This window comes from Diorhabda sublineata, chromosome 9 (genome assembly GCF_026230105.1).
Source record: "Diorhabda sublineata isolate icDioSubl1.1 chromosome 9, icDioSubl1.1, whole genome shotgun sequence".
In the NCBI taxonomy this organism is placed as follows: domain Eukaryota; kingdom Metazoa; phylum Arthropoda; class Insecta; order Coleoptera; family Chrysomelidae; genus Diorhabda; species Diorhabda sublineata.
This window is the reverse complement of record NC_079482.1, coordinates 20,577,617-20,590,153: the sequence shown is the minus strand read 5'-3', so window position 1 is coordinate 20,590,153 and position 12,537 is coordinate 20,577,617.

The following is a 12,537-nucleotide window of genomic DNA, read 5'->3' as shown; positions in this document are numbered from 1 at the left end:
ATTTAATCAGGTAGAGATAAGTTTTAACAAGCATCTTATATCGGATTTGTGTGTGTTACTTATTACTGAAATAACCTAGATGAAAAATTTAATTCCGGTAGAAGAAACATTTACCATCCCCAATTTCTAATTGTACTTTAACAGAAAATATTAAAACTGTACCTGAAGGGAAAAGTTTGATGTATTACTCTAATAAGCCATGGAAACTCAATACTTTCTTCACCTCTTGAGAGATTAGATTGAATATGAGTGTCAAAATTAGTTATCCTTACGTTCTGAAGTCAGAATTACCAACAATTGAGTGCTACGTGTCTCAGTCCTAGTTAAAAATTGGTCAAATTTAAACCAGAGCTCTGCAGAGACCAGTATAGCAAGTGGAGTGTGTCTTACCTGAATAACAAGCAAATATTGAAAGCAATATATAGTTCAAACAGAATGAAAATCAGTATTTAAATAAATAAGATTTATCTAGTAGAAACCATGCCAAAGGAATGTGAAATATCGTTCAGTATTTATCAAAAATGAAAAGAATTAACCACCATTATACAAAGACAGAGACTAATAAAGAGTTCTTTGCACAGGAGATAACACCCAGGTAATTAGTGATTTTCGAGATAATCGTTCCCTTAAAAGTAAGAAATGACAATATTTGATTTGTAAGAGGTATTTGATATCGTCAATTTGAGAGACAAGATCCAGCTAACTACAGGAGAGTAAATTTGCTGGATACAATATTGAAACTCGATACAAAAATTATCACAAAATCAACTTGATCACAACACTAGAAGACCAGCAGCAAGGATTGAGAAAAGAAAGATCCTGCATAGATGCAGCATTTATCGACAACTGGATGAGAAATCCATAGAATATAAAAATCCAACATTCCTTCATTGACTTCAAAAAAGCCTTTGGCCATATTAAAGATGTTATTCACCAAATGTACAATAGCAGCATACCTATTGATAAAATACATACCATCGAAAACATATACTCGGACAAGGAAGTTCAGGCTTGCATTAATGGTAAACAAACAAAACCCACAGCAGTCAATGGCGATATCAAACAAAGAGACTTGCTTAGTCAACATAATAATGGATGAAATTATGAAAAAGGTGCGACTAGGCAAAGGTTGCGGAATGGATGGCAGAGAAATCAAAATCTTGTACTAGGTCGATGACGCCGATTATTGAATATCTTTAATCCCACACGAAAACAGTATAATATGAGTCAAACTGTACTGAAAAAAATCCCCATTAGATTCCAATTACAACCAGAAGGTCACATAATACAACAGAGAATGACATACAAGTACCTTGGAATTGACATAACGAGTTATGGAGATGTATGAGAGGAGGTGAGAGGACAAGTAGTTAGAGCAAATAAGGTCGCACGAATTTACAAAGCGAAAATCATACCTATAATGATCTATACATCAGAAATAATCCCAGAAAATCAAAAACAAAACAACTCTTGGAGACCACGAAAATAAAAAAGGATACAATTAGACCGAGAAGAAAGCAGAAACATCAGACTATTATGTGAGGTAAATAACACTAGATAATGGGTATCACAGCGTAAAAAACAATGTCACCAACATATAAGTCAAATAACAGATGATAGGCTTGTGAAAATAGCAAATGATAAATCTCAAATTGGAACACGGAGTAGAGGTCGACCACAATCTAGAGCCAGAATGAGAAAATATGTCGAAAAAGATACTAGTTTTAGATCTATAATGAAAGAAAGGACTTTAGAAACTACTTTTAGTACGAGTAAAGAAGTTCAAATATCTAATAGGATGAATTACTCTTCCATAAACATGGATTGAAACGTTGAAACTAATCATTAAATAGAAATTTTGAGAAAATAATTCATCAAGTATGAAGCCACGATGTGTGATATGAACCGAAAGTGCTGGAGCTGGAAACAATGTAGAGGATCATGGACCATTGATTTCATAGTATAAATTAAAAGAAGAAATAAATATGAACTGTTAATAATATCCGCTAGGTAAAGTTATAATAAGAAGAAACCAGTTCTTTCATATGGATAGTAATATAGATCTGGAATAGTAATTTGGATGTAATTAGTTTTTTAAAAGTTAATTTGCAGTGTTGGTATTCAATCAGTTGAACGGAATTATTTTTAATTTCAGTTTAATTCATAAATGGGTCCTTCTAACATTTTAAGGCGACCGCACTGTGCATTAGTTACATTGTTGTTAATAAACAGCAACTTGGACTCAAATAACAGCCATTTTCTGTTAAAATTATATTGTGAAGTAGTAATTTACAGTTCAAAAAAGACGTTGTTCTTCTATCAACATCTATCAAAGGCTATTATCATTTGATATACCCACATTTCTTCGAGAATTTCAGAATAATCGGGAATTACATCTACTGTACGAGGCTATTACGGTCAGAAAAATTCTGAATTTTTAGATTTTGCGTTACAGATAAGGTGTAAAATAATGAAGGCATTGTTGGCGATTAGGTTTGAATTTTGGAATGCAGAAATAACGACTCGTATTTGCGAATGGTCGGCTATCACTGGTCATTAGAAAATACCTGATTGCTACCTGATTAATATGCTAGCGGTTCTGAAAATAATAAGATATTATAAAAGTATCGTTGTCATAACATGGATAGAAGATAAGCTTATGAATAATAACACTTTTCCCCTCAATATTTTTATATTGAGAGTTATGTCTCTCTATATGAAGAGTTATATCTTCTATAATCATATAATAAAATTGGAAACCGTAGATGTTGGGAGCTGCATTACATTTTGCATATCAAATGTAAGGGTTTTAAAGTTGCTATTAGTTTCTACTTTTCTTTCCATGCGAGGTTTGTGGGATTCCTCGAGATCTTTACCTAAACGACATTTCTAGCTAGATAGTATTTGCTGCATAATACACATCATACTTTTTAACATAAAAAGGAATTGATGATATTTTCTACAAAAGATTTTTCTATATTAGTAGATACTAACAATGTTCACGTTTTTGAAATCACACCATTCTTTGTACAGTTTATACACTAAAGTATATTTATCGAAAGAAAATAGTAAACCAAAATATTTTCACGCATAGTGCAAGTGATCATAGTGCACCTGATCAGCATGTAACAGGACCGCACCCCGCACTTAAGAAATAATTTACGGATTCATACAGTAGATCAATAATATAAATTTTAAATAGTTATGTACAATTATTATTACAAAAGTATGAAGGGTCCTTCACGACGAGCTGAATCGATATGCATATGGGAAAGTACTGGGACTAGTGTCCTGAGAATTTGCCTGCTTGGGTTTTCCGAAATGCTCGTTGCAGCAAAAATATTTTCGGTTTTCTGAAACTTCTGGTTATACCGGAAAAGGACCCAAACTTCGTTTTTTTTTGATGGATTGCTATAGTTTTTATTAAATTTTTGAAATTTACGCAAAATTTCAATACAACTTTATATGAGGTATCGTATGCCTAAAGTCGATCATTTTTTAATTATTTCACAATTTCGAAATTTTTGGACACATGCAGCCCTCCACTAGAAAAATTATATTTCTTAGTTTAAGTGAGTCAGCTCTAATATTTTAAGGATTTGGACAAATAACACTTGCAGCTTTCAAAATCTGTGAAAACCTTCACAAAAATTTATATGGGTGTTCAGAAAATGCCACATATAAAGTTATATTGAAATTTCACGTAGATTCCAAAAGTTTAATAAAAACTATAGGATTCTATTAAAAAGAAGGAAGTTTGGGTCTACATCCGGTGTTACCGGAAGTTTCAGAATACTGAAAATATTTTAGCTGAAACGAGCATTTCGGAAAACCTATGCAAGCAAATTTTCGAAACACTAGTCCCAGTACTTTCCCATATACATATCGACTCAGCTCGTCTTGAAGGACCCTGTGCAATGTAAACGTGAAGTTCGGAATAGATATAAAGTTATCAGTCATAATATGGAAAACTGGAATTATTAATATTCGAATTTCTACTTTTTTAAAAGATTATATATAGTATCTTATTGCTTAAACCAAATACAGAAATTGGAAGAAAATATTTGTATTGAAACATTCAAATAAAATCTTCATTTTCTACCTCAATAAACAAAATTTGTTATTTCCCTATCAGGTGACATTGAGCTTCCACTGTCTTCAACATTTATAATAATTGCATATCAATATCTATATTTTGCAGTTGTGTTTCAGCCTTTTCCTGGATATGTTGAAAATACATTTTTCAACTTATCAATTATAATTCTTCGATAGCTTCATGAAAAATATTTTTAACGTTAGAAAATTCAAATGTTTTATTTCGGTAAGATACTGTTGAAATATTCACCGTTTTAGAAGTGACTTCACCATCTTCTTGCATTTAGCATTTTTATAAATACTCACAATCATTTGTTATTCTCTAGCGTTAAAATCAAGCTTCTTAATTCTCTTCTTTGGCGAAATATACAACAACTTCATCATGTTTCCGTATCAGACATGTTTAAGCAAATTACGCAACAGACAAATATGAAAAATCTCACTGCAGTACGATAAGACGATGCCGTCCCTGTACTACACCTAATCCAACGGCTTCTTCAGCGATGCGGCGCTTGCCCTTTAAACGCGGCTTTTTATTTGTGGTATATTATGATGCCACTGATTTGGATCAATAACAATGCCAAGCCGCATTTCGTCCGGAATCTTCACGTGCTGATTAAGCCCTGATCATTGTCTAGTTTTCTATTTTTCTTTGAAAAATTGACTTTAGACAAATATTTTTTTCTCACTATCATTTCTACTGTACCGAGATTCCGTAGTAAGAATAGAATAAATGTATTCATCCTCATAATCTATATCGATGGGTTCGGTTTAGTTTGGTTTATATGTCTAACCGGCAAATATTAATAAATTATAACAGAGAAAGATGGTGTATTAATAATTTTATTGGAAGAACAAAGTTTGTTGGGAGAAATAGGCTGCAAATTCTGGGATTCCCTATTTTGAAAAAATATTGCCTTAATTGAATTCGAGGCTTAGAAGCTTTTACATATCTTCTATCTAGTGAGTCAGATTTAGCTATGAAGTATTTCTGTCTATTATAATGGAACGCAATTTTCTTTTATTTTGTTTCTACATTAGAAAAAATTAGTTAGCATTGAAAATGAGTAACACAGGAAAAGTTATAGAGGAAAAATATAATCTGAACATTAGAAGTTGAGGGAAAGTAGGAGGTAAATCCTCTGACCTAGAAAAAGGTTATTATTATCCTATTAATATAATTAATATTATTTTTTCCAGAACATTATTTAACAAATTGCATTGAAGATTCTTATTGATATTTATACAAATTATGCAATTGGAATTTCTCATTTTAACCTTGAAAATATTTATGGTAACTAACTCGAAGAAAATATATTCATAAGTTCAAGAAATGTTTTCTAAAAAATGTAACTCTTGTCCTCAGTTTACCATCAACAACACTCAGATGATTATGAGTTTTTAATAACTGGTACATAATTCGACTGCCATTGACAGCGCATTAATATTAATATCAAGGCTAATGGATGGAAAACAATCGAACCGTCTTCTCCGCTACATCTCTATTAAATAGCATTTAACATAAATATAGGGTGATCATCATTCTTGAATACATTAGTTGATTTAAAAGCAATAATTTGCTCAATAATACCAAATGATAGGTACAAATGTAAGCCAAGGTGGCATTTTAATACTACGGCCCCACTGTAGACGAATATGATATAAATCTTGTTCATGAACACATTAAGTGATCCATTTTCATAATTAGAGTTGGTGGTATTATCAATTAGCACCTACAAATGCAAATGTGGGTACCAAAATGATGTTGTTAAAATATAGAGGATATGATTAATCACAGAATTCTTTTGCCACCATTAGTCAATAAGAAGGGTTCAAATATTTATTTGTAACTTTTAGTGCACGTTGCAAAACGAAGATTTGAAATAAAAACCGGATTATGTACCATAATAAAAGATTTTTGGGGAAAGGTAATTTCTTTTTATAATTAAATTTATGAAATCGAAAGAATTACTAAGAAGAACATTCAAATTAATAGGTTCCCATTGAATAACTCCATTTCATGGTTATAAGTTGCTTCTAAATTATCTTTTCTATTTCCTTCAATCAGATTTGCGCAATTTATCTGTGATGAACCGCATCGCTTATGGAAAGCTCGTCAACATTCAGCTGTTGAACTGTTAGTTTAATCATAGGCAGACTAAAAATCAGATAAAAAATTGATTTGCATAATAATCATGGTTTTTATATATATCATTTGCAGATTCAATCAGTCTCGCAAAATCATAATGCACCTCCTTTTCTTGACTCTCATTTTCTATTCAATTTGCACAAAAAATTCATGGTATATCAGCAACGAATGACATTGAAATATTGTGATTTATTTCGTGAAAATATTATTTCGTTACCAAGTGAGCCTCAGAAAGCATCATGCTATTTTATTTCTGGCCGATGCCATATTACTAATTTTGTTTTCCTTAGTGCTATTTCCAAAATACAGCACCCCGCTCATTACTTTCTCAAGGTACGTGTCTATCTGAGATTAATACTCTCGGAAATTGTTCTCGAGACCGTTTCAAATAAATGGACACACTATTGAGAGTAGATATCTGAGAGTGATTTTTTGACAGTCGATAACAATACAAGGTCTGGCTATTAAATAACGAGGCTGGTTACGAGAAAGGGTTTTATTATAAAATTTATTCGAATCACTTTCAATATACTTACTCTTCTCCACTCACCTTTCCATACATTTTTCCATTGATTGAAGCAGTGCTGGAAGTCTTCTTTGGTGAGGGCCTTTAGGAGCTCTTCCGTTTTTTGCTTTACCGCATCCATCGACTCAAATCGAGTCTCTTTAGAAGCAGATCTTTTTCTAGCCTTTCGAGGAGACCCGTTGACTCAAGAGCTTTTGCTCATTTTTTGACCCAACTTCGCACAGACTTTTGTGTAATTCCTCGTGTAAAATTTTTCTAACCGTTTCTTTATCGACGTTTTCAGTCTAGGTAATCATTCGGCTGCTCATTCGACGATCTTGGTTGATTTTGATCACTGTTTCCGGAGTTGGAAAGTGCTCATTGAACAATATGAAATCAATAAAACATTGTGGAATACGGAGCTGGTTGAATTCTTAACCGTAATTTTAAAAATTAAATCCTCAAAAAGTTTATTGTGGGTCGGATTGTGAATTAATTTCTTTTTGTAGAATATATAATACTTCACATAGTTGTAGCACTATGAACGCTCAAAAATTTCTTAAAACAAGCCTTGATCAACTTTCTTGTGACTGTCCGAATATTCATTGAATTTTAAGTATAATCATAGAGAAACTCTACTATTCGTTATTATGAATACATATTTCAATGAGCTTTATATCCAAGATCCCAAATTCAACTTTTCTTTAAAATAAAAATATCCTTTTCACAGTTTTTTTAATACACACCAATTTAACAACAACCTGTTGAAAATTGAAATTTGAAATAAAGATAAATAATTAATCACCTTGAATAAATGGAATTATACTGTGTGATTAATTAAAAATGTCCCATCACACAGAATGATATTATTGATATTAATAGTTTCCGAGACACCAGGTAATTGAGATTTTTCACATTTTCATGAGCTGTAATTCAAAAATGAATTATTTTTAGAGGTTCATAGTTATGCTTGGTTGTATTTAGTGAGTAAACTATGTTATTGTTCGGCTCAATCGTAAGGAAAATAATAAAAAATCAAAAATATTGATTAGAGTTCAATTATACCAAACCAATTCGGTTATGGAGTTATATACTTATAAAACTGCATACAATTTCAATTTAATTGAAATATTTTTTTTCAAATAAGAAACTATAGAGAGTATGTTACTAATAAATGGACACCCTTGGAAGTGAATGTGCATGTGCCTATTTTTTACGTCAATACATTATATGTGCCTTTATCGTCAAGATATTCCAATATCCAATGATATTTTTCTATTACCCAAATCAACTTCGCGGTTTCTTGTACTTTCCATCACAATTTTGTGAACGAATGCGTTAATTTGCTCTTCAACTCCAATGTTATGTTTCGCGAGGTTGCTGGCCACTATTATTGGAGCAAGAATATGTAAATTGCATGAAAAACTATCACAAAACTGTCACTGGTTGGTAGTTCTCAAAAAACTTTCTTGATTTTGGGACAGTTGAATGTTTTCTTGAAGTTAAGCTTCATATTAGTAGAGGTAAATTGTCTGCAATATGTGTTTGGCGTTCGTGCAAAAGTTACATGTGTGTTATTTCTGTTTATGTTCTTGAAACAGATCTGAATAAAGTGTATATTCAAATTAGTTAGAAGTACAAAACGATCAGCAAATTATAACATCACTAAATATCGTGCTGAAAATTTGGTTCCTTCTTAACATGTGAATTTTAGAAATCCCCAAATGATTTTTCGAATTTAATATTCATCATATTCATATTGCTTCATCAATCTGAAAATGTATCAAGAAAATCTGCGTTTTCCAATTATTTTAAAAAACTTAAGCAAATTTTAGACAACAGGGGCGTAATAATACGGATTATTCTAAAAACAACTGACCACGATAATTGATCATTACTAGATATATGTTGGAATATCAGCTTGGCAATTTGTTATTTTCGATTTTTTTGTTTTGATTCAGTAAATACGAAAGGAGCTCTTCATTATATGATCGAAATAATTTTAATATTCATTTATGAACCTGCTCTCAAGCCAGAGTGGTTCAATTACTCGAAACAACCAAGAGTTGCCAGCAACCTCTATCAGCAATTCAATCATCCATCCCCAATCTCCATGAACGAACACGTAACAATGCCTATTTTCAAATAGAAACTTCCTATTCAATTATCCTGTATAAATGTATGACATATCATTCTATTATTTCATATCTGCTTTTTCCAATATCTAGTGATACCTACTTACAATTCCATGTTAGACAATGAGATACTCCTATTTACATAAATAAAATCATTAATTAGTTGGAGTTGGTAAATATTCTGAAATTCTGACGAAGAAATACACAAAAAAACGTTACTGTACAAGTCAATTTGAAATACACTTCTAATTATTTTAACGTATTTACCATCAACAGTCGTTTCCTTTGTCTTTACATGTCGACCACCAGGCAGTTTGTCGAACAGTATATAATAATGACAGCTACAAAGCTATTTCCAAAATAAACATATAGCTTTGATATAAGAAGAAATATAAACACACCGACTGCCGACAAACTCATAAAGTCGGCGGTGTCGATGGATGCGGCGCTTAAATATTTTCTGCTTTGTGTAATTAATTGATTGCCAATCCGTGTATCGTTTCGGAGTTAGACCAAACGGAATAGTATGGAGGATTGTTGTGAGAACTGTTGATATTAAATACTATTCACAAACAATCAAATAACGAAAGAAATGTATGAAAAAAATTACTATATAAAATTATTAAACTAATTATCGAAGCATTTTCCTCATTCCGATTGAGGTACCTCCAAAACATGTGATTTGAAAGCATCAACCGCTTCTTCAGAAACCTACAGAAAAACGTTTACCTCACAATTTATTTTTGATTTGCGGGAATAAGGAAAAATCATCAGTTGCCCATTCGAGGACTGTAACAAAACTACAAGACCTATGGAAAAAGTCAAATAGCAAGTTGTAGGTAATGGGAGGATCTACAAATTTTTCATTTTCACTTTTTTCACATAAAAATTTATGTGGAACATTAAAAAAACTAAGATTTTCGCTTAATTTTTATTTTTTTTTTCACGAAATTTGATGGAAACTTATCTTTTTTTATGCCAAATATACTGTAATTCGTTTTATTGAAATATTTTTTTTCGCGTTATTTTGACATAATATCGAACGAAAATTCTCCTGTCAAAATATCAGCTTGTTTTAAAAAGTCAGTTAGATTTTCATTCGTTGAAATCTCTACGTTTTTATGGCGTCAAAAAATATTACCATCACCATGGTAAAATTTCTCAGAAAAGGCAAAAAAATAAAAATATTCGCATCGAAAATTTCATTATGTAGAATTTTTAGATATGTTATGTTTATCAATGTAATATGGAATCCCACATTTTTCGTATAATGAGAGTGAAAACATTTAATGAATAACTAAAAATTCTACATAATGATTAAAAAAAAGTTTTGAGTGCAGGTATTTTTTGTTTTATTTTTTGCCTTCTAAGAAAATTTACCATGGTGATGGTAATATTTTTTCACACCTTCAAGTGGAGATTTCAAGGAACAAAAAAAATCCCGCAAACTTTTACAAAAAGCAGATTTTTTGAGAGAATTTTCGTTCGATATTATGCCAAAACAACGTGAAAAAATACATATTTCAAATCAAATAAATTACAGTGAATACAGGAAATAGAGACGCAGCATTCCACAAAATTTCGTGAAAAAAAATTGTAATGAGAAATTACAAACGAAAAACTCTGTTTTCTGAATTTTTCTCATGAGTTTTGAGGTTATGTGGAAAAAGAGCTGATACAAAAACTGTAGATTCTATTATTACCTAAAACTTTGTTATTCGACTTTTTCCATAAAACTTGTAGTTTTGCCGGAAATCGAGTTAAACTATTTTTTTACCCTTACAAACTCATCCCTTTTCCCTTCCTAACCTTAGATAGTGCGTAAATTATTTTTTCTTTCATTTTATCCTATGGTGGAGAATGCTTCGTCTTCTGTGATTGGTTTCCCTGATTTTTTCGAAACACTTCTGGCAAAACAATGCTGGTATGCTAGAGAAGCATTCCGATTTAACCGTTCTACGTTACTTTGATGGAATGGTGGCGACACGTCCAATTATTCCGAAAAAAAAACAGGTGAACATTTGCTTAATTGTGTGAACGTCGTGAACGACCTTTGTCGGATATGGTTCGTCTGGAAAGGTCCATACACTCGATTGTTTCTTAGTTTCGGGTTCATATGCATATATTCTCAATTAATCGCCTGTCACGATTTTATATTTTTATAGTTTTTTTGACCGTTTGTTCAATTATGCGGTACTCAACGCAAATATTGAATGTATGCGATTGAAACTGATGCCTCAATCTCATGGTACACGTCACATGAAGATCTTTAAATATCAACCTGTGAATAGCAAACTATTATAAGCGCTAGAATATGCCGCTTCTCTCGATATAATCTTTAAAAATCCGAATATTTGGAATTTCGTCCGGCTGGTGCTCGATCTTCCTTCTTCAGCTCGCAGCTAAAGCTGCACCAAGAGCACCTTTATCTTAAAATCGCCACGAATTATACCCCAAAACCATCACAAAGAATGCCCAGATGAAGCTAATCTAAGTTCATCTACTCCAATATAACTTATGGTCATGTAATCAGACCTAAGATTTTCTTTCGTTTTGTGTCGTATGGATGAATTTTCTTAAAGTTTGTGTGTGGAAGGCACGCCTAATATATCTCGAATTAATAACATGGAGTCCTAAAAACATATCCTTGATTACAATTTTCGAAAATATGTTTTAGTTTCTTATGGTCATATATGACAATTTATCTTACTTGTACCTATTATTTCTCCAACTATTTTCTACAACAATAGAATATCTTAAAGTTTCTAATTCTACATATATACTTATATATTCGTAATTCAAAAACTTGTGATATTTTTCAAATAAATAGAACCACTAGGAAATCCAGTTTATTAAGAATAAATGTGATATTGATTTGATGTATCTAAAACTCACACTTATTTTGATATTAACGTGCTTTTGTGCGTCCAGACTATAACATTCTAAATTATAGTCACCACCCCAAATAAATGCCAACGCTTAACGGATTTATGCCTACTTGGATTGCAATTCAAATCAGTTGCCTGCTACTGAAAGAATCGTGATTGGACATAAACAAAGCTTACTTGATTAGGGAATAAATAGTGAGCTCTGCTCCGGATGCACCTCAACCTCAAGTTCCTTTACTGGTGGTCCAAAACGATGAGACAATTCAATTAAATGTGGATTATTTCTTTTCGAGAATTTAGTACTCATGGGAACGGAATAACATTATTTGTTTGTTGGGTTCCGGATTGAAACTTGATTTCTTGGCAATTGATGATAATAAATTGAATATTAGGAGTATTTCCACAAAACAGGACAAGTTTAAATATATTTTATACCTATGAAATTACAGAAATTATTTGCAGTGATGGAGTCATTGATACGAATTTTGAATTCGAAAGATTTGATACGGTACTTGGATTCGTTATGCATTGTACTTACAATACGAATAATCATTTATATAGATTATTCGGTACTAAATTTTATAGAAAGAGAAATGCTTTATTGTCAAAAAATTCAAACAAAAATAACTTATTAAAGATACAAATAAAATAAAATTGCAATATACAAAACAAGAATTAAATATGATTATTAAAATAGAAGTCGTTTACTGAGTAGAAGGCACTTTCCAGTGAATAAACCCTCAAATTATTGCGGAATGCGGGAAA